The sequence below is a fragment of the Pipra filicauda genome, unplaced genomic scaffold (genome assembly GCF_003945595.2).
Source record: "Pipra filicauda isolate LSUMZ 115617 unplaced genomic scaffold, ASM394559v2 scaffold371_size1224239_pilon, whole genome shotgun sequence".
Classification (NCBI taxonomy): Eukaryota; Metazoa; Chordata; class Aves; order Passeriformes; family Pipridae; genus Pipra; species Pipra filicauda.
The window spans coordinates 953042-979085 of record NW_024104500.1 but is presented as its reverse complement, the minus strand read 5'-3'; the positions used below and the strand labels follow the sequence as shown (position 1 = coordinate 979085).

At 46.4% G+C, this 26044-nt stretch overlaps 1 protein-coding gene across 3 annotated transcripts in view; it reads right to left on the bottom strand.

The window, feature by feature from the left end:
• PCDH15 (protocadherin related 15) overlaps positions 1-26044 on the bottom strand; it is a 692202-nt gene that overhangs the window by 225796 nt on the left and 440362 nt on the right. The window lies entirely within an intron of this gene.

The following is a 26044-nucleotide window of genomic DNA, read 5'->3' as shown; positions in this document are numbered from 1 at the left end:
TTTTTCCTAGAATCATGGTTTGGGTTGGAAGAGACCTTAAAGATCATCCTGTTGTTCCATCCCCTGCCATGGGCATCTTCCACTGTCCCAGGTTGCTCCAAGCCCCGTCCAACCTGGCCTTGGACAATTCCAGGGATCCAGGGGCAGCCACAGCTTCTCTGGGCAACCTGTGCCAGGGTCTCCCTCCCTTCACAGGGAACGATTCCTTCCCAATATCCAACCTAAATTTCCCCTCTGTGAGTGTGAAGCCATTCCCCCTTGTCCTGCTGATCCAGTTCCCAATGAACAGCCCCTCTCCTGCTTCCCTGTAGCCCACTCAGACCCTGGAAGGTGCTGTGAGGTCTCCACACACCCTTCTCCTCTCCAGGCTGAACATTCCCAGCTCTCCCAGCCTGTCTCCACAGGGGAGGTGCTCCAGTCCCCTCAGCAACTGTGTGGCCTCCTCTGGACTCCACCAACAGTTCCACGACCTTCCTATTCCAGAGGCACCAGAACTGTGCACGGTGACCCAGGCGGGGCCTCACCAGAGACCATCGTGTCCCACCCTGGGGTTCAAAGCCTTGCTTTCCACAGTCAGCTCTGGTCATTCCCAGCACCCACAAGGCACATCCTTTCCCTGTGTAAAACACTCCAACTCAATCCCCAAATGTCAAGCACGACCAACCACCCCGAGCGCTGCCCCGCGGTGCCTCGCGTTGGCAGGCGCAGTGTTTATAAACACTTCTCTGAAATTTCAGTTCTCTGACAAATTAACACTACCCAGTCTGCTTCACACGGAAATACTCCCAGGAATGATCTCTGTGGAAGTTCACCAGCAACTGGGAAGAAAATCTGTGACTGTCAGGAGGTGCATAACATTTAAATTGGGTTAAAATATTTATCACGTAACCTCCTGTATTAAGGGCCCAAATAATTTATTCCAAAGTGCAGCATGAAGATTGTTCACACCTTCACTTCAAAACAGCAACTCTGCATAAATATATAGTCCCAAGTTGAGCTGATGCTTTTTTTTTTGGATAAAACAGTAAAATTAATCACTGATCTTAACCCCAGCAAACTGGTTTACAGCCCTGGGGAGAAAAACGCCCCAGTACGTTTTTTTCAATCAGCTATTTAAAATTATTTTGTTTTAACACAGCAGAGATGAAAAATTGCCAAATATCCGTAACTTTGCACCAAAGATTAGTTTCAAGTTCAAGGAGCAACAACTTTTCAGCCGCTGTGTCTGCCCATGTGTTTTATGGCACAATTTCTTGTTCAATTACATCTGTACAGTTATAGTGATCCAGGAGCTTGACCTGGAAGCTTCTGGGACACCACCACGAGTTTTAACATAAAGAGGATTTCACCAGGAAAAAAAATCTTGTTACAAACCCTGTGACAATCCAGAGGGTTGATGTCTCCTCAACAATTCCTCTAAAATCTATCAAATCCACCAGCTTTTGTATTTCCCTCATGACTGTGACTCAAAGATGATGCAAAGAAGGGTTAGTAATCCAAATCTGTCATCTGAACAAGAGGTTCCCCCCCAAAAAAACCCCCAAGGTAACCACCACCACCCCCCCCCCCAATGGCTTCAGCTGCTTTGAATTTTTCCAGACTGGGAAAAGAGGAGCTTAAGGGATGGAAGAACTGGGGCAACTGAAGGAAGTAAATGATACATAAATGGGAAGAGGAGAGAGTTGTGAAAGCAGTGGGAAAATATCCTGCAAGGGATAATTAGGAAACAGGAGAGGGGAAAAGCAGCAACAGATTTGCTTCTCTCTGGTGTTCAAGACTAGTAAGTCCATGAGCAGCTGTTCTGTCCCCACAGGGTAGTCCTGAGCCACCTGCTCTGGGAGAGCTGCAAAATATCAGGTCCCTACAGGACATTCCTGGACTGCCTACTCCGAGTTTGGGAGTACCCTTGGGCTAAATTAAGGTGAAGCAACGCCAAAGTTCAATTAGAAGCTTTTATTTATGGCAGCAACGATTTCGACTTTATGACAGGTTGAATGGCCTGTGGTGGCAACAATTTAAACCTTTCTGAACAGCCAGCAAATTAAACTTTTCTGAATGACACGTGGCAACAGGGATTTAAACTTCTAAGGAGAAGAAGAAAGGCAGAAGGAAAGACAGGAAAATAGAGGTAGAGGGAAAAAAAATCCAGGTCACCAGCCAGGATTCCAGTGCTATCCCTGGTCATTTGGATGGTGGTCCCACAAAGCCTCCCCAAAGAACCTCTTTTCTAACAGCCCCTTATCTCCTTGGCATGGGAACGATCCTTTTCTCCTCTGCTGAATGTTTGAGTCATTAAACTCTTTCAGGTTTTCAGTCCCTCACAGGAGCACCACGGCAGGAGTCACAAGGACACAGAGCCACCACAGCTGCCCAGCAATACACCTTTTCATGGAATCACAGAACAGTCTGGGTTGGAAGGGACCTTAAAGACCATCACATTCCACCCCCTGCCATGGGCAGGGACACCTTCCACTAGCCCAGGTCGCTCAAAGCCCCGTCCAACCTGGCCTTGGACACTTCCAGGGATGGGGTGTCAACAACTTCTCTGTGCAACCAGGATAACTACACAATCCCAACACATGCAGAGGGTTTATTTCTCTCTTAGAAATCTGTTTAAAAAAATAAAAACCTAAAGATTGTCTTACATGAAAACCCGTCCCTGGTTTCTACAAAACACAAGAAGATTGACTTCTTCCTAACTCAGCCTTCTGCAAGGACTAAAGAGCTCAAACAGCTTTATTTTTCAATGGACCTGAGAATACATTATTCCAATTACATACTTAAAAAAGTATTTCATCAACTTAAAATCTTGTTGTGGTGATGAGCTTCACAGTCTCTAGTAAAGGACCATTATTTAACTGATCTCACCGCTTTGAGTTCTGCATCTCGCTGGACTCTCCTCTGCTGCCCTCTGTAACAGCTCTGCTTGATTTCACAGAGCACTTCTGTTTGGTTTGGTTTGATACAGCGATTCTTTTCCTCTTACAAATGGACTGAAATTTCTTCAGATATTTATGAGGCACTCAAACTCTCTTTTTGAGAGAGAGCAGTTTGCAAATAAGCCTTTAAATAGCCATCCTTAAAGTATTATTCTCCTAATTTACAAAGAATCTGACATTATGGGTCTTTCCCCCTTTAGATATCTGTAATTTTGTTCCTCACATCCTGTCTCTGTCCTTGGCCTAAAATGCCAGGGAGGAAACCTCTTAATCATAAATCTGATGTGACGCATCAACGGTTTGTCCGTTAAGTCTCACAGTAAGTTCACAATCTGCCTTTGCAATTCTTTGCACAAGCAGAATCTCAGAATCACTGAGGTTGGAAAAGCCCTCCAAGGGGGTCACCGAGTCCCCCCTGTGCCCGATGCCCACCTTGTCCCCCAGCCCAGAGCACTGAGTGCCACGGCCAGGCCTTCCTGGGACACCTCCAGGGATGGGCACTCCAAACCTCCCTGGGCAGCCCCTGACAAGGCCTCACCACCCTTTCCACGGAGAAATTCCTCCTCCTGGCCAACCTGAGCCTCCCCTGGCACAGCTGGAGGCCGTTCCCTCTCCTCCTGTCCCTTGTTCCCCGGCAGCAGAGCCCGACCCCCCCCGGCTCCCCCCTCCTGTCAGGGAGTTGCAGAGCCAGAAGGTCCCCCCTGAGCCTCCTTTTCTCCAGGCTGAGCCCCCCCAGCTCCCTCAGCCCCTCCTGCTGCTCCAGCCCCTTCCCCAGCTCCGTTCCCTTCCCTGCACACGCTCCAGCCCCTCCGGGTCTCTCCTGTTGAGGGCCCAGCACTGGGCCCAGCCCTCGCGGTCCCTCAGCGGTGCCAGCACAGGGACGGGCACTGCCCTGGGCCTGCCCTTCTCTCCTCTGTGCCCAAGCCATTGAAAAGAACACCAAGAACTATCAATAGTGATATTTTTCCTCGCTAATTAAGGAAAAAAACCTGATGGCCAAATGAGACTGCAGTTCAACACAGAACAGCTTTTCACCTTCCATGGAGATCACACAGTTTGGCTGCTTTTCCACCTGCCCTGAAGCCTGACTGATGACTGAGGTGCCTCGTGGAACGACCATACAGACTGTCAAGGGATTAGTGCAGGATAAGCCTCAAAGAATCAAAGTCAAGCAAGCTATTTGCTAAAAAAACCAACAAAACCAGTCAGAAACCAATGGACTGTACAAGACAGGAAAGATCTACTGTTTCCACATGTAATATCATTTTTCTGAGCTTGTTGCAATTATTCAACGATCGCTACAAAACAAGACAACAAAAAGGGGGCCGTAAATATTTTTACAATAGCTCTACACCAGACCTCCTTTGAGAGGAATCCAGAAGCTGAAAATCTTCATTCGGCTGAACTAATAGGGAAGGGTTTGTTTTTACAGCCCAGTCTCTGCAGAAGGTGAACTTTCTACGGGAAGGGCACCAGCCAAGGGTGCAAAAGCCATGAAATGTGGAAGTTGCCATTTCTACTCTGCTAAAGCAGCCTGGCAGTGCCCAGCAACACTCCCTTCTTGATCATTCAGACACATTTGGGGATTATTTCAGTTGAATGTTTGGGCAGAGCCCTTTTTCAAGGAGTGAGGGAATTACCACTGGCCTGAGTTGGAAGAGACCTCAAAAACCATCTCATTCCCCCCCTGCCATGGGCAGGGACACCTTCCACTAGCCCAAGTTGCCCCAAGCCCCATCCAACCTGGCCTTGGACACTCCGGGGATGGGGCAGCCACAGCTTCTCTGGGCAATGCTGGCACATGAATACAGCCCTGAAGTTTTCTGTCATCCAAACAAATTTATCCTTCCTTCAAGAACAGTCTAAAACTTATTCTTGCTTTCCAAGTTGATGAAAAGACAAAACCACCTGCAAGAGCAGGAATAACCTCCGATACTGCAAAGTTACATTAGCAGCCCCTTCAGCTGTCTGATGTACAAAAGGGCCAAGTATCATTAAAAACTCATATTCTGCTGTTTACACAGAACATATTTCTCATTTCAGCAGATTAATCAAGTCCGTACAACAAGTTCAAAGAACTCATCAGAGAATTTACATTAAACGCAGAATCACAGAATCATTAAGGTTGGAGATCACCAATTCCAACCACCAACCCAGCACCACCACTAAACCATGTCCCCAGGTGCTATATCCACACAGTTTTTGAACACTTCCAGAGATGGTGACTCCACCACTTCTCTAGGTAGCCTGTTCCAACCTTCCCTGGGAAGAAATTTTCCCTGATATCTAATCTAAATCTTCCCTGGCACAACACGGAATTTTCTACTCTGGAACATCAGTTGAATTTTTTAGCCAGTGGTATTTAGCCTGGGAGAAATCCACAGGGAGAGACTCAGGAATCCTGTGCACTGTACTCACAGAGGTGCAGTAGTTAAATGAGCAACAGAACATGTCACTTATTAACTTGTTCCAAAGAGAAGTGAGAAGAAAAATTGGTACTTAAAAGGCAGATTTAGATAGACAGAGAGATGGATAAACACACTCTGGGCTGCAGGAAGGGCAAGGAATAGCATGGAGTGGTTTGGGTTGGAAGGGACCTTAAAGATCTCATTCCAACCCCCAAAGTACCAAGAGTTGTCCCCAGACTGAAGGAAACTCATCACTTCTGCTCTCTAAAGCAGTGGGAGGGTTTCACATGGTGTACTGAAAAGTGAAACCCAAGCAGGAGTGAACAGTAACACAGTTCACACACCCAGTTACACACCCAGTAACTTCTCCCCCACTTGGTGACTCCTGAGGAACATTGACACCTCAGGTTTCTCTCAGAGAGAAAATTTGCATTGAAACCACACCTGTAACTCCATCCTTCTTTCCTGTGCTTGCCACTGATTGTAAATCTGCTTGGAAATGGGGATTATTTACTTAAAGAAAGGCATTATATGGATCAGCTGAAATGGGAATTGCTTTTTTATACATTCTACAGAGTTTTTCTAGTTAAACCTGGACTACAAACTTATTTTTCTCCATTTGAAGGTGTATGTCTGTAGGATAGGATGAATTAAATAGCAGTAAATCCCAAATCAACAGAAAATGAAAACCTCATTGCATAAGTATATTCTCAAAATTATCATGAACTTACTCAGACCCACCCTGCAGGATCATATACAAAAATATGCTAATTCTGCAAAGCCACCTCCTGGGTTACATATTTCCTATCGTGTCCTCCCATCATCAGTAGGGATGGGAAGCTCTCCCACAAGTTTCCAAGGTTGTTTCAAGATTGTTTTCCTGCTGTCCTGGCCTGTTTTGCTCCACATGCAGCCACAGCCTCCAACCAAATTCACAGAGCACAGCTAAACCCTTTACTCTGGCCAAACTAAGGAGTTTGACAAGGTCAGGTTAAAGGCTTTTTCTAGTAAATTTGTAAATTCCTAGTCCTCCCACATGGAGCCTTCCCACCTGGAGCCACTCTCTGTCCCCAGGGGAAAAGGTGTGTCCCTAAGGCACTGTGGTGCTGCTTTGGGTCTGACTTTGGTGAAGGTGACCCTTTCTCATGTTTTAGTGCTTCTCAGCCAGAAAATGGGACCAGAGTCCCAAAAAAATACTGAAGCACCTCAGTACTTCACACACAGGGTCCATATTTCATGGTCCACAGGTTGCCCAGAGAAGCTGTGGCTGCCCCTGGATCCCTGGAAGAGTCCAAGGCCAGGTTGGACGGGGCTTGGAGCAACCTGGGCTAGTGGGAGGTGTCCCTGCCCATGGCAGGGGTGGGACTGGATGGGCTTTAAGGACCCTTCCAACCCAAACCATTCTGTGATTCCCTAATTCTATATGTGACTTTGAAACTTCTGACCCACAGCATTGACACTCTAGTCCAGAACATATCAAAAGAAGATGAAAAGGAAGCAAAAAGCTTCTGTGCTGTGGGGGTGTGTAGGCACCCAGAGCCTGGCCTTGTATTCCCAGCAACAAATAACTTAACAAATGAGGCAGATCTCTGATGAAAACTGGTTTGTGTTGCAGCACATTTGTCAAACCTGACAGAGAGTATTCCCAGGAACTTAAAAACACCGTTATCAGAAAATTATCAGTCAGGGCTCTCGAGAGGGAACGGAGGCACTGCAAATACAAATGATATCACACATGGGCTGCAGCTGCCTCAAAAATAAGTCACTGCAGGCAACACTAAGTTAATTCAGGAACACTTCCAGTTTTCAGCAGCAGTATTTTTTTTTTTGAGTTGTATTTCTCTTGACCTCTGTGTGTGAATTTCTGTCTCATTTAAGGACCGGTCTTCGTACACGATGTAAGTGCTGGTGCTTTCAGTCTCTGGTTTAAACTCTGGTCCATTTGTACTTGTTGTAGGTGCAGTTTGAGTGCATTCATCTTGTTAACTTGAGGAAGAGTTTGGGAAGAGAAAGCTCAAAGTAAAAGAAGGTGAACATACATTTAAAGGAAAGTTCTTGGGCTTTTGGGTCGAACAGATTTGGGTTAGATGAACAAAAACCCAGGTAAAATTGGCTTTGCTTTGTCCTGGTTGGGACATGCTTAGCAGATGAAGGATGAATACAACATTAATTAACCTAGTCTCAATAAAATAAACCAGGTTTGAAATAGAATTGAGATTGCTTTTGTGATAATATATTTCAGTGGGAACACTTGGATATCCCTGGGAGTGTGACTCCTTTTAAGTGCAAATCATTCTATTTGCAGGTGCCAAACTCCATAATCGATGAATGCTATCAGGGAATTTTTGTTCCCAAGAGCTCAGCTCTGGCTGGGAATATGCACAAACATATCTTTCCCCCAAAGTACCAAAATAAACCATGGAATTCTTATCAATGGGAAGGTGTAAGAAGCTTAGTCTCAGGTGTGGGAACTCTCAGTGTGAAAGGCAGTTGTAGAACGAGGTGCTGTGGCAGGAACTATCCATTGCTTTGGGGTAATTTCTGCCTCATAAATCATGGCAGGACATGGCCAGCCCACAAGATGGAATTGTGTAAAGCTTCACATTCCCATCATCCTTTGATTTCCAAGGTTTCCCTGTACTGGTTCTCCTTCATCTCTGAGTCTTTACTTCAGGCAAAGAACAACTTCCCAACTGTGGCTTTCAGAAACTGGGCCAAGGAAAAGGCCCAGTGTTATATAACATATTGGTTAAAGGTTGGACTTGATGATCTTGGAGGTCTTTTCCAACCTTAATGATTCTCTGTGGATGGAAATAAAACTTGCTGATATTTCTGCTCCGCCTCAAAATTACAGGATCAGAGAATAGAGACTCACTGATGAAGATTCCTTGATCAAAAGATGTGGCATCGGAGAAAGTTTCCATAATTCCAGAAACATCCTCCCTGGTTCATCCAAATCAGAGTGGTTGTGTTCTGCCTGTTTACACAGATCCTTGTTGTTGTTGTGTGCTGTGTCCTAAAAATCTAAATCACCTTCAACAATTGCTGTTGCCAAGGTCTTCTGGGAAGTGAGACAAGAAACAAAGGGTTTGCTGGAATAGCCTGAAGACTTTTTATCTCACTGCTGGCTGTAGGATGTGAATTTTTATTATTTCTGTCTGAGACAAGAGGAATGTTTTCTTCTAAAATGTTCCCAGAAATTTTAGCCTTTGTATTTTTTTTTCTCGAGAGCCTTCCCATTGTGTGTGTGGGACTTATATTAAGTACCACTGTTGGTCATGGTCATTTTCCTTGTGTCTGTACTTGCTGTCTGGGATGAGAGCACTGACCTGGGAATGGTTTTCTCCAAGAACCAGCAGGTTTTTTTGTGGGTAATGGAGAATCTTATGTCGACCTCAGCAATCTGTTTCTGGTCCCACTGACTAAACCAAAAAAGCAAAAGAGAAACCTCACAGTTCAAGGTCTTTCAGAGTTTTACTTCAGTAGATGTTTTGCCCTTTTGGGGTTGCCAGAGATTCAACTGATCGATACCAACGTCGAGGGTCTTCCAACTGATCAATTTTTATCCATTTAATTATTGTCATCTGCTGCACCTTGTTGTTCCAAGGGGTCTGTAAGGCTTCATCAGGAGCCTGCTGGGCAGATGAGCAGGGTTAATGCTGGTGCCCTCTCAGCTTTGAGCCTGTAAAAGCTTTTGAAGAAGAGCCTGTGTGGTTGTAAATGCCTCAAACCTGGCTCAGAATTCCTGGGCACGTTCTGGGGGCAGATCACACATATTCAAAACTGGTTTGGTAAATCTTGTTTGCTTTCCAGTTCCTTCAGCCATTACTCAAGCCAATCAACATCCAGGTTTATCGGGCCTCTATTTAGGAAAGTCTAATTTACACTTTGAGCACACAGGGAATTGTAAATAATGAAACAGATCCAGCAGTTATTTGGGAACACCGTGATCAGGCAGTGGCCACTGAGGGTGGGAATTAAATGATTTGAATGTTTTCACCTCAATTTGGAGCCATCCTGGGGCTTGTTTGCAAACCAGAGGAGCAGCAGGAGCCTGTAAGACTCAGCTCTAAAGCTGAATTACTGACATTATAAAAGCCTACCTAAGCATTGCCTAAACTGCATAATTTTTTTTAATATCTCCTCGGCTTCTGCTGTGCTCCACATGTATCTGTTTTCTCCTAACAAAGCAGGGGAAAAAAGGACAACTTACTGATGCTTTCCCATCCTCTTTATCTGCTCGTGCTACTTTCTACAGGAAAGCATCTGGAGGGAAAAAAATGAACATTGCCAGCAAACCTGGATTTTCCTGGTGCACCCCAAAGACAGCTCATCTCATCCCACCCCCTACCATGGGCAGGGACACCTTCCACTAGCCCAGGTTGCTCCAAGCCCTGGTTGCTCCAACCTGGCCTTGGACACTTCCAGGGATCTCCAGGGGCAGCCACAGCTTCTCTGGGCAACCTGTGCCAGGGCCTCCCCCCCTCACAGGGAACAATTCCTTCCCAATATCCACTCTAACTCTGCCCTCTGGAAATTTGAAGCCATTCCCCCTTGTCCTGCCTTTCCAGGCCCTTGGAAATAGTCTCTCTCCATCTCTCTGATCATCTTGGTGCCTCCTCTGCACTCATCATCCAGGCAGATGAAATGACCCCAGACCAAAATTTCTACCTAGATTTGGATGCAAGCCTTGTTAAACAACAATTCAATGTTCCAGTTCTCTTGCTACAATATCCATCCAATTTTTGCCCAGAGGAAAAAAGAATTCTTGAGGAGTGGAGTGGAGCACTACAGAGCAAAGGCACACTGGATTTGATGGTAGGTAGAGGAAAACCCACCATTTCTCATCTATTTCCCAAAAATGGGAGATGCAGTTTATCAGGGAATGAAGGAATTTCTTGTGAGGCCTCAGCAGTGCACATGAAGGAGGAACTACCCCAAATGCCAGATGTGAGGAGAACCCGATAGCAGGACAGAGGAAAAGGAGCTTCTGCCTTTGAAATTCCTTCTTTACTCACCTGTAATAGTCTGGGTTTGGAGGAAGCATCCACTATTTCTAATTATTTTAAAGCCACATAAGCTTTCTGTGCATTCCTGCCTAGTGTTCACCTGCTATGAGGGCAGGGAAAGCATCTCCATTCTCGAAGAGAGAGCAAATCCTTTCTTTTCCTGAGAATTGCTTTATTACAGAAACAGAAAGCGTAAGAAAAGGCCTTTACTATTCACAGACACCTACAGGACCATTTGTAACCTACAATTGTGCCCAAACCTCTGTGAATCCTGTTGCTGCCAGGGAATGAGAATTCCAAACAACTGACAACAGAGTGGCAGAGAAAGAGTCACCTCAAGGGTTTGGGAGCAGAATCCCAAATCAGGGAGTTGTGAGAGCCAGCAGAGTGATGGATTACAGTGGACACACTGATACAAACACCAGTCCAACATCCTTCTATCCTATTTTATTCTCATTCCACCAAACCATACTGATTTATTACCACTAGGACCAGCTCCTGCAGCCACTGCAACAGAAACCTAAGAAAACCAGGAATAATTGGCACTCCATCCTGCCTAGAAGCACTTTTCTCTCTCTTTGAGAACACTGAAAAGTTTCTTCTGAGCAGTTTTGTTGCCTTTGCAACCAAGCACTGGCTTCTTCACACATTCTCATCCCTGGAAGTGCCCAAGGCCAGGTTAGATGGGGCTTGGAGCAACCTGGGATAGTGAAAGGTGTCCCTGCCCATGGCAGGGGGTGGGATGAGATGGGCTTCAAGGTACCTTCCAACCCCAAACACTCTGTGACTCTGTCATTCCTCATAACTCAGTTTCCAAGTCCCCAGTGTCACTAAAGTGCTACATTCAAAAACCAATTTTAAGCCGCAGTTTTGCAGTTATCAGAGGGAAAACCAAACCTGTTAAAGCCCCATCATTCCCCAGAGACAGTCAATTGTTTCACACTTCCCTGACCTGGCTGTCAGAGAAGCAGCAAGGACACATCCAGCCTAACAGTGTCACAGGAGGACCAGGTTTTTAACCTTTTCATCACCTAACTTGCAAATCAAGATTGATTTTTTTTTTTTCTTCCCCTTCAACCAGACCTGCTCCTTTCCCAAAGGGAACTCACCCTCACCAAAAGGCTGTTTGAACAGGTCTCAGGATAAGGAGAAAGTTGAGTGAACTGAAACCAAACATTTGCAGGGGGCTGCTGGAGAGCTCGCTGCATTTCACTTCACTTGTCATCTGAGAGTTCTCTTAACTAAGAGCTGAATTTTAGATATGTGATTAATTAAGTTTTTGCTGCTCTGATGCACAAGGAAATTTGTCCTGTATCAAAAATAGCGTGGCCAGCAGGAGCAGGGAAGTGATCCTTCCCCTGTACTCTGCGTTGGTGAGGCCACACCTTGAGTATTGTGTTCAGTTCTGGGCCCCTCAGTTCAGGAAGGATATTGAGGTGCTGGAGCGGGTCCAGAGAAGAGCAACAAGGCTGGTGAAGGGACTGGAGCATAGTCCTATGGGGAGAGGCTGAGGGAGCTGGGGTTGTTTAGCCTGGAGAAGAGGAGGCTCAGAGGTGACCTCATCACCGTCTATAACTCCCTGAAGGGAAGTCCCGTACAGGATGGGGGTTTGTGGGGTCTCGCACCGTCCTCTTTTTCTCTTTATTTTTTTTTTTTGTTTTTTTCCCCCCCCCGGCACTCTCAGACAATTAGGACAAGGGGGAGGGCTTTAAGGCTCCGCCAGGCGGAAATTTAAGTTGGATATCCGGAGAAAATTCTTTACTCGAGAGAGTGATCAGGCATGGACTGGGTGCCCGAGAGGTTGGGGATTTCACCATTCTCTGCGCACTTGATTTTATACGCAGGATGGACGTGGCACTGAGTGCCATGATCTAGTAAATGGACTGGATTTGGACCAAGGGTTGGACTCGATGATCTCGGAGGTCTTTTCCAACCCAATCGATTCTATGATTCTATGATTCTATGATTCTATGAAATGGAAATGGATGTGGAAGTGGGTGTCAGTCTCTTCTCCCAGGTAACAAGTGACAGGGTGAGAGGAATCGGCCTCAGGTTACCCCAAGGGAGGTTTAGATTGGATAGCAGGGAAAATTCCTTCACAGAAAGTGATGTCAGTACCAGACTGCCCAGGACAGTGGTGGAGTCACCATCCCTGGAAGTGTTCCAAAAATGTGTGGATGTGGCACTTGGGAACATGGGTTAGTGGTGGACACGACGGAGGTGCTGGGTTGATGCTCTTAAAGGTCTTTTCCAACCTTAATGGTTCTGACATTTGCTTTATCAAGCAGTTGCAGCAAAGCCTAAAAGGAAGAAGTCTCAGCACATACTGAAGCAAAAATAAAATCACTGAAACAATAAAATATATTAATGATTCTACATGTGCACAGTTGGTACTGCCCAACTTGAGCACCAGCCAAGCTTCCTGCTCTAATCCTGCTGAGCCCCTCACAGTGGGAAAACAGCTGAGATCATAAAACAGGAGCGTTGTCTTAAGACAGTGGTTTTTAAGAACAAAATCCAGGTGAAAATAAACCTCTTGCACCTTTTAAGAGTTCCAGATCAGCTCCTCCAGAGCAGGAATTTGAAATGAAGCAAAGTGTTTAATGCCATCAGGGACACACCTCAACCCTGGCAAAACTTGTCCACGTTCAAGCTGATGAATAAAACAATTCCCAGGTGTTCAGAACAGGACTTGGGAGTTTAGGAACTACAGTGCCAGAAGATGCCATCACCTCTGAGCACACCAGTACCTCATCCCCCTCCCCGCTGCCCCTTGCTCACGTGCCAGCCCCAAACAAGATGGCACATCACCCATTCCCCATCTCCAGGGTCAAAACTGGGATGATAAAAGGACAACAACAACCTTCTCTACGAACAAAAACCAGTGGGATGTGGTTCCATAGACCAACTCAACCTCAGTGGGATCATTTAACAAACAACTGCTCCAGGTCACGGTGGGAACTCAGGATTCAGTGGTGTGTGATGAAAGTTAAAAATCGAATTCTCAGGACGTGGATTTGTTTTCAAAATAAAACAGAAGCACAGTGTGATTCAGACTTTCCTGCTAAAAACATTGGGTACATTATTTTTGGTTTAATGCTATGCTAACCTGGAGGCTGCTACAGCCAAGGTGAGGGGGATTTTAACCACTGCTTTGCAGCAGCTTAAAACACAGAGAAAAATACACAGGTTCAAAATACAGATTTCACTCCATATTTCTACCACTAAAAGTTTCAGTGGAGAATAACTTAAATACTCTCTCACAGTCTTTTCAACTTATATGTCTTTTTTCACTTACTCAACCACAAGCTTACGAGGCAAAAGTCACCACTTGAAGGCATCTCATTTCCAGGATGTCAATATTTCCCAGGACTTCTCCAAAGCTGGTGTACAAACCAGAGGGGTTATTTGGCTGCCCCATCCAATCCTGAACACTTCCAGGGATCCAGGGGCAGCCACAGCTTCTCTGGGCAACCTGTGCCAGGGTCTCCCCACCCTCACAGCCAGGAATTTCTTCCCAATATCCCATTTAACCCTGTCCTCTGGCAGTGGGGAGTCATTCCCCCTTGTCCTGTCCCTCCAGACCCTTGTCCAAAGTCCCTCTCCAGCTCTTTTGAGCCCCTTTAGGGACTGGAAGTACATTTAATATGACTTTTCAGAGAAAACCTACAAAAGAAGAGACAAGGAATAGAGAATTAACATTTCTTGAAAGTAGAACCAACCCAAGCGTGGCAGCATTCACACAACCCACCAAGCTTTCAGAACACTGATAACACTTGGCAACTGCTACATCTCTTAAATATTCATTGTCTTACATCCAATCTAGTGATGGTTTTGCACAGTTCAGTGTCAGTGTTTGCCAATAAGAACTGATTTGGAAGCCCTTAAAATCTGTTAATCCTTCAATCCTGAGCAATCAGAATTCCAGTCAAATTTCCTTCACACATTCATCTTATTCATGTTCTCACAGTCACAGGATCCCAGGATGGGTCAGGCTGGAAGGGACCACAGTGGGCATCTGGTGCCACCTCCCTGCTCCAGCAGGGCCAGCCCAGAGCACAGGGCACAGGAGTGTGTCCAGACAGCTCTGGAATAGCCCCAGGGAGGACACTCCACCCCCTCTCTGCTCTCTCTTCAGGGCTGGGGCACTGCCCAGCCAACAAGTTCTTCCTCCTGTCCAGCTGGAACTTCCTGGCCATCAGTTCCTGCCCGTTCCTCCTGGGCCATTGCTGGGCCCCCCCGAGCAGAGCCTGCTCCATCCTCTGCCCCCTCCCTGCAGCCCCTCCAGACATGGCTGAGGGCCCCTCTCAGGCTCTGCTCTGGAGGCTGAACAGCCCCAGCTCCCTCAGCCTTTGCTGCTCCCAGAGCTGCTCCATCCCTTGGGCATCTCTTGCACTGGCCCAGCTCCAGGAGCTCCCTGTCCTATATTTTTGGACAACAACTTCTTACACAAAACCAACGCCACCTGAAATAAGAGCTTCCCACAGAAGACCAAAAAAGTCTCAGGAACCTAATGATGTTTTCAGATGTTCTCTCAAACCCAGCATCCTTTTATCTTTGCACTGAGCAATTCCACCAACACACAGGAGGAGCAAATTATTTGTGCAGTTAAGTATTTCTTCCCGTGGCATTTCCCAGCCCGTGTCTTTCCTGAACACATGGTGCCATCCCTTCCTTTCTTTGACAGAAATACTACACAGCAGAGTGCATAAGCAGATTTCAAAGGTAATTGAAAATAAGAACACAGAACTTAATGAGATTAAATCAAAAACCCTGTCAAGTTTAGCAAGAGATCATTTGCAGCTCCTTTATTTTGTTGTACAAGTTCTCTGTTTGCATAGAAAAAGAAAACAACCACAAAACAGATGTCAGTTGCTTTGTAAATGGCTGATATCTAATAAGGATAAAAATAAGTATCTCAAATGCTAATAAAGCATTATGTTTCTTTGCCAAGCAAATCACTGAAAGGCAAGTTACTCTGACAAAGGGCAGGAATGGCAATAAGAACTGACCTGCTTTCCAACCTCCAGGACAACTTTTGGCCCTGGCAAACCAGTCCTTGCCCAAATAACAGCTGGGAACAGCTTAGGAGGAACCCCCAGCCTGGCTTGGATACAAGTACAGGCTTTGGAGGCCAGGGAGTTCATTGCATGGACACAGTCAGCTCAGGCCAGGGGGTTCGGGATCACAGGGAAGACCCTCGTGCTGCTCAACTTCCCAGTACAGGGAAGTGCTGACAGAGGCTCAGAGGTACCAACACTGCAACTGTAAGCAACTAATTTCCTGCCCATGGCAAGGGGTTGGAATGAGATGATCTTGAAGGTCCCTTCCAACCCAAATCACTCTGGGATTATGTAATTAAAACTTCGGCTTCGTCACCCTAATTGCTTCCAGTCAGTGATGACTGAGGTCAATGCCCACCATGTGCTGGAATCTTCCCCCTTTTTTCCAGCTTTCCAAAGCAAGGCTTGAAGCAACAAGAGAGAAAAATTTAAGGTTTAAATGAAGTTTAGGCTAGACTGTATTCTTCCCTGTGAGGGTGGGGAGGCCCTGGCACAGGTTGCCCAGAGAAGCTGTGGCTGCCCCTGGATCCCTGCAAGTGTCCAAGGCCAGGTTGGAGCAACCTGGGCTAGTGGGAGGTGTCCCAGCCCATGGCAGGGGTTTGGAACTGGATGAACTTTAACATCCATTCCATCTCAAACCATTCTGGGATTCTACTCTGTGATTCCAACTCTGCCTTTTGTATCTGCTCCCTCGACCTGCCAGCACTGCCCATCCAGAGGGATCGGGGCAGCTCCTGTTTGCTTTTCCACAGTCAGCCCAATTCAGAGCAGTTCTGTGCAGTGTATCAGTGTCTCACCCAGCAGACAGGAGAACCACCATCCCTTTGCAGCTGGAGGCTCAGCAGGACTGGCTGTGTGGGACATCCCTGTTTCTCCCAGCCTTCCTCTTGGCATCGTGCCTGAGGACAGTGCAGTTTCCATTTCCTACTGGAGAGGGCAAGCAGAGGAACTTGTCCAAGGCATTTGTGACTAGATTTCAGGAGTGATGCACTCCAAGGAGCATCTCCTTTTCTCACTCTAGACTGCACCTTTTTTTTTTTTTAAATACTTATTTATATTAAGCAGCCTTTGAGTCCGCTCCATGGGAAAAACTTGCAAGCCTAATATTCAGAGTAACTAAGAGTTCTCCCACACTGTGGTTTGTAGCTGCTCAGAGAAGTTCCTCTTTTAGAAACACCTCTTCAATTCATTAACAGTTCTCCATCCCATGTGAGGAAGCAATAAAAAGGTATTATCCAATATGTGGGGGGCTTAATAGGCTGGATATGCAATAAGCTCGGATGTTTTATATTTGTAGATGAGCAGAGGTATAATTTTAGATAAGAAGTATTTTCTTGCAAGATCTAGTGCCCTGGGAACTGTTTGCTTTGTAAAAGCTTATTAATATTTTTCTTTTAAAACGCTGTTACAATGTCAAAGGGAATTCAAAATACCTAAAATTTCTGAGTACAACGATAAGTTCACCTTTGCTAATAACTTTTTTTTTTGGGGGGGGTGGGGAGAGGGGAGGGAAAGTACTCAAGGCCCAGTCCTGGGAAATGCAGGAAACCTGAGGAATCTGCCTAAAGGAAACCTTGGGAAGGAGCTGGCACCAACCCAAGATAGTTTCTCTGTTAGCAAGGATGCATTGATGGAGCACCACACTGATGGCATTTACTGCAGAAACAGTATCAGAAATCTATAATCCTTTCTCTCTATAAACTATATTGTTGTACAGTATATTAAACTCCCTTAATAAACTGTACTACTTCCTTCTTACCTCCCAAGCACATAAAATAAACAGCTATAAAAGGAAGTGATTTATAAAATGAAGCATATTCTGTTTTCTGAAAGGAAAATAGTGGCCAATGGCTCACAGTCCTGATGGACATCAGTGACCAGTGGTGTCCTCTCAGGGGTTTGTCCTCTGCTCCCCAATTTTTCTTTCCTGCAGCATCATCTAAATTAATTTACCACGTCATCTAAATTAATTTACCTACCCCTGATAGTGACTATTGAATATTCAGTGCTGGTTTTTCCATTTTGACATGTCGCTACTAAAGACAGGGTTTGATTTTTTTCTCAGTTGGCATAAGACTATCCTTGAAGAGGTCAAAACAACCCAAGGGAAAAGCAGTGTCATTTGAGAAGCACAATAACAGCCTACTACACAGGCCAATAAACAACATTAGAAGCAATTCTTTATGGACATTCAAACCCTTTACCTTTTCATTTTGTCTTTTATTATAAAGAGCACTGTCATTTCCAGTACATTCTTGCAATAAAATAGAAAGGCTTAAAAACTAACTGGTGTTTTGTTCAGATGCATCTGAGTGTAGAAAAAGCCACTCCATTACAGGAGATTAAGCACTGACCTCAGGGACCAGGCATGAGCCACACACAATATCAAGTAGCAGCTTTGCTCCAACCCCTCTTATTTAGCTTTTCAAACAAACTGTATGTTCAATCTAGTTTGACTCTGTTCCAGCTCAGCTTCTAGTCCAGGCACTGCAGAGATGGTTTGCAAGTGCAGAGAGAGGAAGGGGCTGTTTGCACAGAATCCCAGAATCATCCTGGTCAGAAAAGCCCTCCAAGGTCACAGAGTCCCCCCTGTGCCCGATGCCAAGGCCTGACCACCCTTTCCAGCAACAAATTCCTCCTCCTATCCAACCTGAGCCTCCCCTGGCACAGCTGGAGGCCGTTCCCTCTCCTCCTGTCCCTTGTTCCCTGGGAGCAGAGCCCCCTGGGAGCCAGAAGGTCCCCCCTGAGCCTCCTTTTCTCCAGGCTAATTCCAGGCTTCCTCCTTTTCTCCAGTCCATTTCCCACAGAATCCACCCAAGGCTGGACAAACCACTGCCTTGGTGGCAGTCCTGGGACCTGGCAGCAGCTGGGAGAGAAGAAATCCCTTCCTCTTCATACACCTAATTAGCAAAAGGAATTAAGAAAATTCTCAGGCTCAGGTTTTGCCTCTTCTATTTCTTCACTGAAGGCACAAAGACTCTTTGGTTGTGTCATTCCTGGCTTTGCTGCTGCTCACCCTAATGCCAGGACTTAGAATCTCCCTTTTTACCTTCCCTTACATAGACATTATGAAGCTCTCTTGTCTTAACTTTAAGCTACCACCTTCTGGTTTCCTGATTATGGCCAAACCAGTGGGATTTGGGGGATTAAACACATGCTCCAGTTGAGGGACTGGCCAGTAGGAGTCTGCACAGGGAATAGCATCACTGAGGTATGCGGGTCCTTGATGGGATTCTCAGGGATCCAGCAGGTCCCTGACTGCTCCTGGGCTCTTCCTGGTCTCCCACCGTGACCATCAGCCCTGGAGCTCTTGGTGACAACTCCTGCTAATGCTCTGCTGTGCTCCAGCTCATCCTCTCACACCACTGATTACAGCATTCACAGTCCCCACTCACCCACTGACCTCGGTGCTTTTAAGGCGAATTCAGTGCTGGAAAACGTTTTCATGGAAGCGCAAATAAAACCACAGCACGATATTCCACCTGATCCTTTAACTCCCCCCAAACAGTTCTGGTGTGTGCCTTTAGCAAAGCCTTGATGCCAGCAACTCCAGTTCGGAGCACCAGTGAGCAACCTCAGGAGCCTCACAGGCCACCTCGTTCCACCCCCTGCCACAGGCAGGGACACTTTCCACTAGCCCAGGTTGCTCCAAGCCCCATCCAACCTGGCCTTGAATTTCCACCTGTTTTTGTTCAAGTGCCCAGGTGCTCATCCTGTAAAACCCCAGATATGTACTGACAGGAATCACCTCAGGGCTTGTGTTGTCCTATAACAACGTGGCCAGGGCTCACTGCAGGGAAATGCCTGCAAATAAGAAGCTGTAAGGTGTGCACAGCACCTTTCCTCTCCTATCAGTGAATGCACCAATGCCCAATAAATGCAGTTATTTTATCCACTGTACAACTCTCAGACAGTATAGAACATCGAAACCTCACACAAATTCCATTATTTCACCAGAGAGGCTCAGCTAATGATTCCAACTCCACACTCTTTGTCAAGTTAAAAGGTACTGGATACACTTAGATATTTTATATATTTAACAGCCAATTGCTCAGTGTCTATTCAGAGCTCAAAATTAAGTACCCAGCTGTGGCAGTTCAGCACATTCTCCATTAAGACAGAAGGGTGGTTGTTTTTGTTTAACAAACAGTTCATTTTCATGGCAGGCAGAAAGGAAAAAGGAAGCTTGCCAGAAGGTTGGATTTTACCAGAAAGAAGTGACTGGCAGGTGGTTCTGGGGCACACATGTGCTGGATTTATACATTTATCTTGGGGTAATCCCAAGTCCTGGCTACGGCAGCTATGATTATTTGACTTTATCTCATTATTTTTAGAAACTTTCTGTGACATAGCCGCTCAATCCAAGCAGAAATTTCCCACACATACTTCCATGCACTACAACTGCTCCTACCTGGGGTTCTACTTCAGTCCATTTGCATCCTCTGAGAGTTTGAAGATATGTTTCCTCTTGAAAAGTACTTTAAAAATCCATCCCAGCAGCGTCAGACTTAAAGGTGGGTTGGTTTATTTATTGTACTGGCTGAGCAGAGCTTGCCCTCTATTTCTTCCTTCAGTTCTTTCCATGGAGGGCCGAAGATATTTTTTTTGGTGGTGCATCCAACTGATCCAACTGAGCCCTCAGCTCCTGCTCCCCTCAGAGCTTCCCCTCTTTACAGAGAGGTCCTGCAGCTGTCCCAGGGCAGGGTCAGCCCTGCACATCCCACCAGCTCCTGAGGTTCCTCTGCACAGGCAGGTCACAGTCAGGTCCAACATCTCTGAGCAAATGGCCTTCCCTCAACAGCAGCTGGTAGTGAAGAGCAGGAGAACACCTGACCCAGTTACCAAGGTGCAGAGGACACTCTTTGTTGTGCTTTCGAGGTCTCCACAATCACCATTCTCAAAAAAATCCAGAGCTGGCAAGTGTATATTACAGGGATCTTGAAAAGGGCCTGGATGGTTTGGGTTGGAAGGGACCTTAAGGCTCATCCCATTCCACTCCCCTTCCATGGGCAGGGACACCTTCCATTAGACCAGGCTGCTCAAGGCCAGGCTGGATAGAGCTCTGAACAGCTCCAGGGATGGGGAGTTCACATCTTTCCATAACTCAGATTCCTTTTTGGAGCTCGCTCACATTTCTAACACTCTGGGACAGCGGGGGGTCCCAGTTCCATGAGGCAACATAGGAATGGTTTCCTCACATCATCCTGCAACCTGGAGATCATAGAGTCATAAAATGTGCTGGGTTGGAAGGGATCTTAAAGCTCATCCAGTTCCACCCCCCTGCCATGGGCAGGGACACCTTCCACTGGATGAGGTTGCTCCAAGCCCCATCCAACCTGGCCTGGGACACTTCCAGGGATCCAGGGGCAGCCACAGCTTCTCTGAGCAACCTGTGCCAGGGCCTCTCCACCATCACATGGAACAATTTCTTCCCCATATCCCATCTAACCCTGCCCTCTGGAAATTCGAATTCATTCCCCCTTGTCCTGGCACTTCAGGCCCTTGGAAATAGTCTCTCTCCATCCTTCTTGTTGGTTCCCCTCAGGTCCTGGAAGGCCACAGTTCGGTCACCCCAAAACCCAGAGCTTTCCCTACCACTTATGACCGTACAGACCTCGATGACTATTTGCTTCTACAAGGAAACCATTAAAGAAATTGGTAAAATCACTATTCAAACGTGGCATATTGACAATTACCACCCGAAATGGACAAAAATTGGTTGCCCAACTGGCAGGTTTGGGCACAAATATTCAACTCCCCCCTTTCAGGCCTGACCCTGCAGCCTGTGGAGATGCCAGAGTACTTGTTGCCTTGTTTTGCCCCATCCCTGGAAGTGCCCAAGGCCAGGTTGGACAGGGCTTGGAGCAACCTGGGCTGGTGGAAGGTGTCCCTGCCCATGGCAGGGGGTGGAATGAGATGAGCTTTAAGGTCCCTTCCAACCCAAACCATTCTGTGTTTCTATGATTCTTTTCCTTTCATAAATCTGTGCTTCCTTCGGGGCTTCACTGGAAACAAGCCTTGTTACTCTCCTCCCATTTGCTCCTGCTGTACAGATCCCATCAGTTCTCTGCCTTCCAGCAAGTTCCTGGTGCCTCTGTTACAACAGGAATTCCAGATGTCCAGAGCATGCAGACTGCACTGGGCTGCTGTAGTTTTTAAGACTTGAAGCATTAGTACAAAAATCTCAATGTTTGATCTTGGTCTGCTTGCTCGTCTGGTCTGATCAGAATAAAACCTTCCATCCCAAGGCACTTCTGATTTTAGACATCACTTCCTTGTTTTCTGCCTGAATTTAATCAGATTCTACCCTATCCCTGTATGAAAAAGCTGATGTCCTCCACAGAAGATGAATTCCCTCAAACTGCTCATTTGTCAAAACCATTCATAGCTCAAGTTCCCTACAGACTTCTAACTGTAAAATGGCATTTTGGCTGAAATGAAATTCATTTTAAACAGCAACTATTAAAAGGAGCCATGAAACTCCAGGAAAACCTTGGAGGCACTGCTAAGCAGGTTATTTACCTTCTGGTTACTTCCCCTGTTTTATTTAGGAAAATAGTCACTAATGAAAACATATCACATGTAAACTTTAGGTAATATCAACTCACCATGTGATACACCAATAAGTCACATGGTGATTTTACACAGTTGGCAAAGGAAGGCAGTTTTACCCCCCTCTCTGGAAACTTCAAGTATCTGAAACACACCATAGCCTGCTTAATTTTATCCCCTCTTTTCCAGACTTCTTCTTCCATAGCCATGGCAGAGAGATGCAGACCCTGGAGACATTCCCTCTATTTGAAGCCCCTCATGACCTTTTATTAGGGTCATATTTGGATGAAGGAACTCAGACAGGGTGCCCAAAGGAGTCTTAGACACAGCTTTCTCTTGCTTTTCTAATTGCACTCTTTTACTACACCACAGGACCAAAGTCTTAAGGATCGTTAAGGCTGGAAAAGACCTTGAAGATCATCAAGTTCAACCATCAACCCAGTACCACCGTGTTCACCACTAAACCATGTCCTCAAGTGCCACATCCATACGGTTTTTGAACACTTCCAGGGGTGGTGACTCCACCACTGCCCTGGGCAGCCCCTTCCAATGCCTGACAACCTTTACAGTGAAGAAAGTTTTCCTAATATCCAACTTAAACCTCCCCTGGCACAACTTGAGGCCGTCTCTTCTCATCCTGTGGCTTGTTCCCTGGGAGCAAATATCAACCCTCCCCCGGCTCCAACTTCCTTTCAGGTAGTTGTAAAGAGCAGTAAGGCCTCCCCTGAGCTGACAAGTGGCTCTCTGCACAGCAGCCTCCTCACTGGTTTTTGGGAGCTCCTTTCAGCAGCAGTTTGGAAGGTGACACAGGTGACGTCTCATTCCAGTGTGTCCCGCGCCCAACGATGCCAACACACCTCACCAATTGCTGGAAGAATACTCACACCAGGCAAATCTTGGACAATCATGGCTTCAAAGCAGGAATGCCCAGTTCTGGCTCTGCTGGTAACAGTGGGGGGGTCACACAAAGGCTTGAACCCAAACCCTCTGTGCCACCACCAGCCCACTCCATTTTCTCTACCAACAGGGGGTCAGCCAAGGAGCTGCTAAATCAAAAACTAATCATGAAGTGGAGCCAGCTTCCAGAAGAGCATTAAGCAGCACACATCCTTCCCTGGGACCAAGCTCCAGCTGCCCTTCCACCCTGCAACCCTCCATCAGCATGGGCTAAGTACCAGCACTCAGGGAAGAAACTTGGGCAGCAGAGGCAGCAGCTCCAAAGTTGTTCTTCTCACAACCACAACCTTAAATGATATTTAAATACAGCTACAGACAACATTCTCCTCCTCCTCCTCTCCTTTTAACACTCCCATGCTCCTACCAGGAAGAAAAAAATATTTTGTGCTGGATCCAATTAAGATGCAATCAATTTTAACTGATTCTCTTCTGAGTAGGCATAAATATTTCTCATAAAGGAAGTTAGGAAACTTGATTGATATAGATTAATAGGGAGAAAGGGAATTATGTTACAAACAGCTGGAAATTAGCTTTGTCCTTGCAAACATGAGACAATACCAAAGGTCTCTCGGCCTTAAAGTACATGCAAATCACAGAGGAAGAGGAGTTTTCCAAAGAGGGCAAAAAGATCCACTTAGCACAGCAGGGATTTAAAGGCTGGAACACCAACAGCTTCCTACACTGCCATACTAATCACCTGTCAACTCTGTGTTTCAAACAGCTCTTCGCTTCAGCTGGGAAATGTCCTATTTTGTATTCATGCCTTTGTGGCAAATCTGAAGTCCAATTCTCCCTTTTGCTTGTTTCCCCCATTATTATTATTATTTTAGCATCAATTGTGCTACATATATTTTTTTCTTTTCCTTTTTCTTCTCTTTTCTGTTTTGTCTATTCAATTGTTGCTGATTGAATGGCCACAGTGGAGGCTTTGCTATCCCAAATTAGGAGTTTTTCCTTGTCTCCAGCTGGAAATGAACTGATTGAACGTCACAGGAGACAAAGCAGTTTCTTGCCACGAGTCAGCCCTTCTAAACCCCCCCAGAAGGTGCACCCTCAAACCTCAGCTCTCCTTCAGCACAGACTGAAGTGCTGCCCAGTGTGAGAGCACAGCATCTGCTCAAAGGAGTGGGAATGACCTCCTGGGGCTTGGAGAATGGCACCAGACTTGATAAAGGAATGGCTTAACATCCATGCTGCAAATCCTCGGAAAGGAGCACTGCTCCCATGCTGCTCCCTGCAGCAGGTACCAGCAGAAATGAGCTCCAGCAGCCCCCAGGCTTCACTTTGCTGCTTCCTCACATCTGGAAATCCATCTATGCTGTAAATATACTCTGTGGAAGACATCTAAAGAGGCTGATTGACATCAGGATCACAGAGACATGAAAGCACTACAAGATGAGGTGTTTGGAAGGCTCCTCTCCCCGGTGAGATGAAAACCTACGACTGCCTTTGAAAGAACCCCAAATCTCTGTCATTCTGGCAGTTCCAAGGAGGGCTCTCACTTCCAAACTAGGGAAGGCAAAGGGAGAAAAGTCTCCTGCAGGGTATAAAGCCAGGACATACAAATACAGACAGACATGTACTGGGGTGGGGAACTCTGAATTAATACAAATACACCGGGCTCCAAGCAAGTCATGTCCACTCAGGCATCACACTCTGGAACTGCAATCAGATTCTATGAAAGCACCAGTCCAGCATTTAACAGGGGCCAAAAATCACCCCCAAAAGCAAACCAACCAAACAACAACCCCAGCAATAACTATGAAAAAAATCAACCTCCCCCAGATCTCAAACACTGCACCTTTATACACTCTTCAGCAGCCCTGAGTCTGGGACACTGTTTGTGGTTCCATCCACCCATCCCAGAGATGGACTGTCCTTGCATGGCTTCCTGTGGCTTTGCCCCCTCCTGGGGAGGACACCCTGGCAGCCAGCCTGGCAGCAGGCACTGTGGCTGTTTGGTTCTCCTTCCCATCAGCTCTAACACTGCTGGACATCACTAATTGCAATTAGTGATTTCTGTGGGTGAGTGAGATGAAGCAAGGCCTCACCATAAGGGCAGGATGACACTCCCAGCTGCTTCCATCCCCCTGACTGAGCAGCTTTCACTGAGTTCCAGCTGCAGTTTGAAGGGCAGGGAGATGCATCTCCCTTTGGTTTATCTGGGCAGCCACAATCTGGATCCCTGCAGGCTGCCCTGAGCTGCTTCTGCAGCCAGCAGAGACCCCATTCCCATGGATAATGGTGTTCATGGCACACTAAATCTGTGTATTTACCTTCCCCACACCGTTAGCATGTCACCTCCTCTCTGTACTTCAAGAATCTGGAGATTTTTAATCTATCTCCTATTGATTTTTTCCCCACACTTGTAACAACCACCATTAGTCATTTCTAACTCAGCTGTGTCCTGCACAGACAAGGGATGGCCAGAAACAGGACAGGGCTGTCACACTTGGTTAGACAGCCTTGTTTTCTCTGGCTTTGCATCCCTTTTGGTGTCAGACTTCTGTTTTCACCTCTCTGGAGAGGACTCCTAAAACCATTTCTCAAACTGCTGCAAAGGTTTGCTTATCTTAGTCATGATGTTCTTCACAAAAAAAAAAAAGTGTTCTAAAGGTGTACTTAAGTTACTCTCACCAGAAGAATAAGACATATTTTCCACTAAATTTTAAAGTTCCACAGGCACATAAAGGGACAAATTGGCTTTAAAAAAAAAACAAAACAACTTGTTTTCTTTGCAAAGCAAAGAAAACTCCAGCAACGAGAAGCCATTGAACACTGTTGGAGGTCACAGAATCCCAGGATGGTTTGAGATGGAAAGGACCTTAAAGCCTATCCAGTTCCACCCCCTGCCATGGGCAGGGACACCTCCCACTAGCCCAGGTTGCTCTAGCCTGGCCTTGGACACTTCCAGGGATCCAGGGGCAGCCACAGTTTCTCTGGGCAACCTGTGCCAGGGCCTCCCCACCCTCACAGGGAAGAATTTCCTATTATCTAATCCAAACCTGCCCTCTGGCAGTGGGAAGCCATTCCCCCTTGTCCTGACACTCCAGGCCCTTGGAAAAAGTCTCTCTCCATGTTTCTCTTCAGCCCCTTCAGGCCCTGGAAGGCCACAG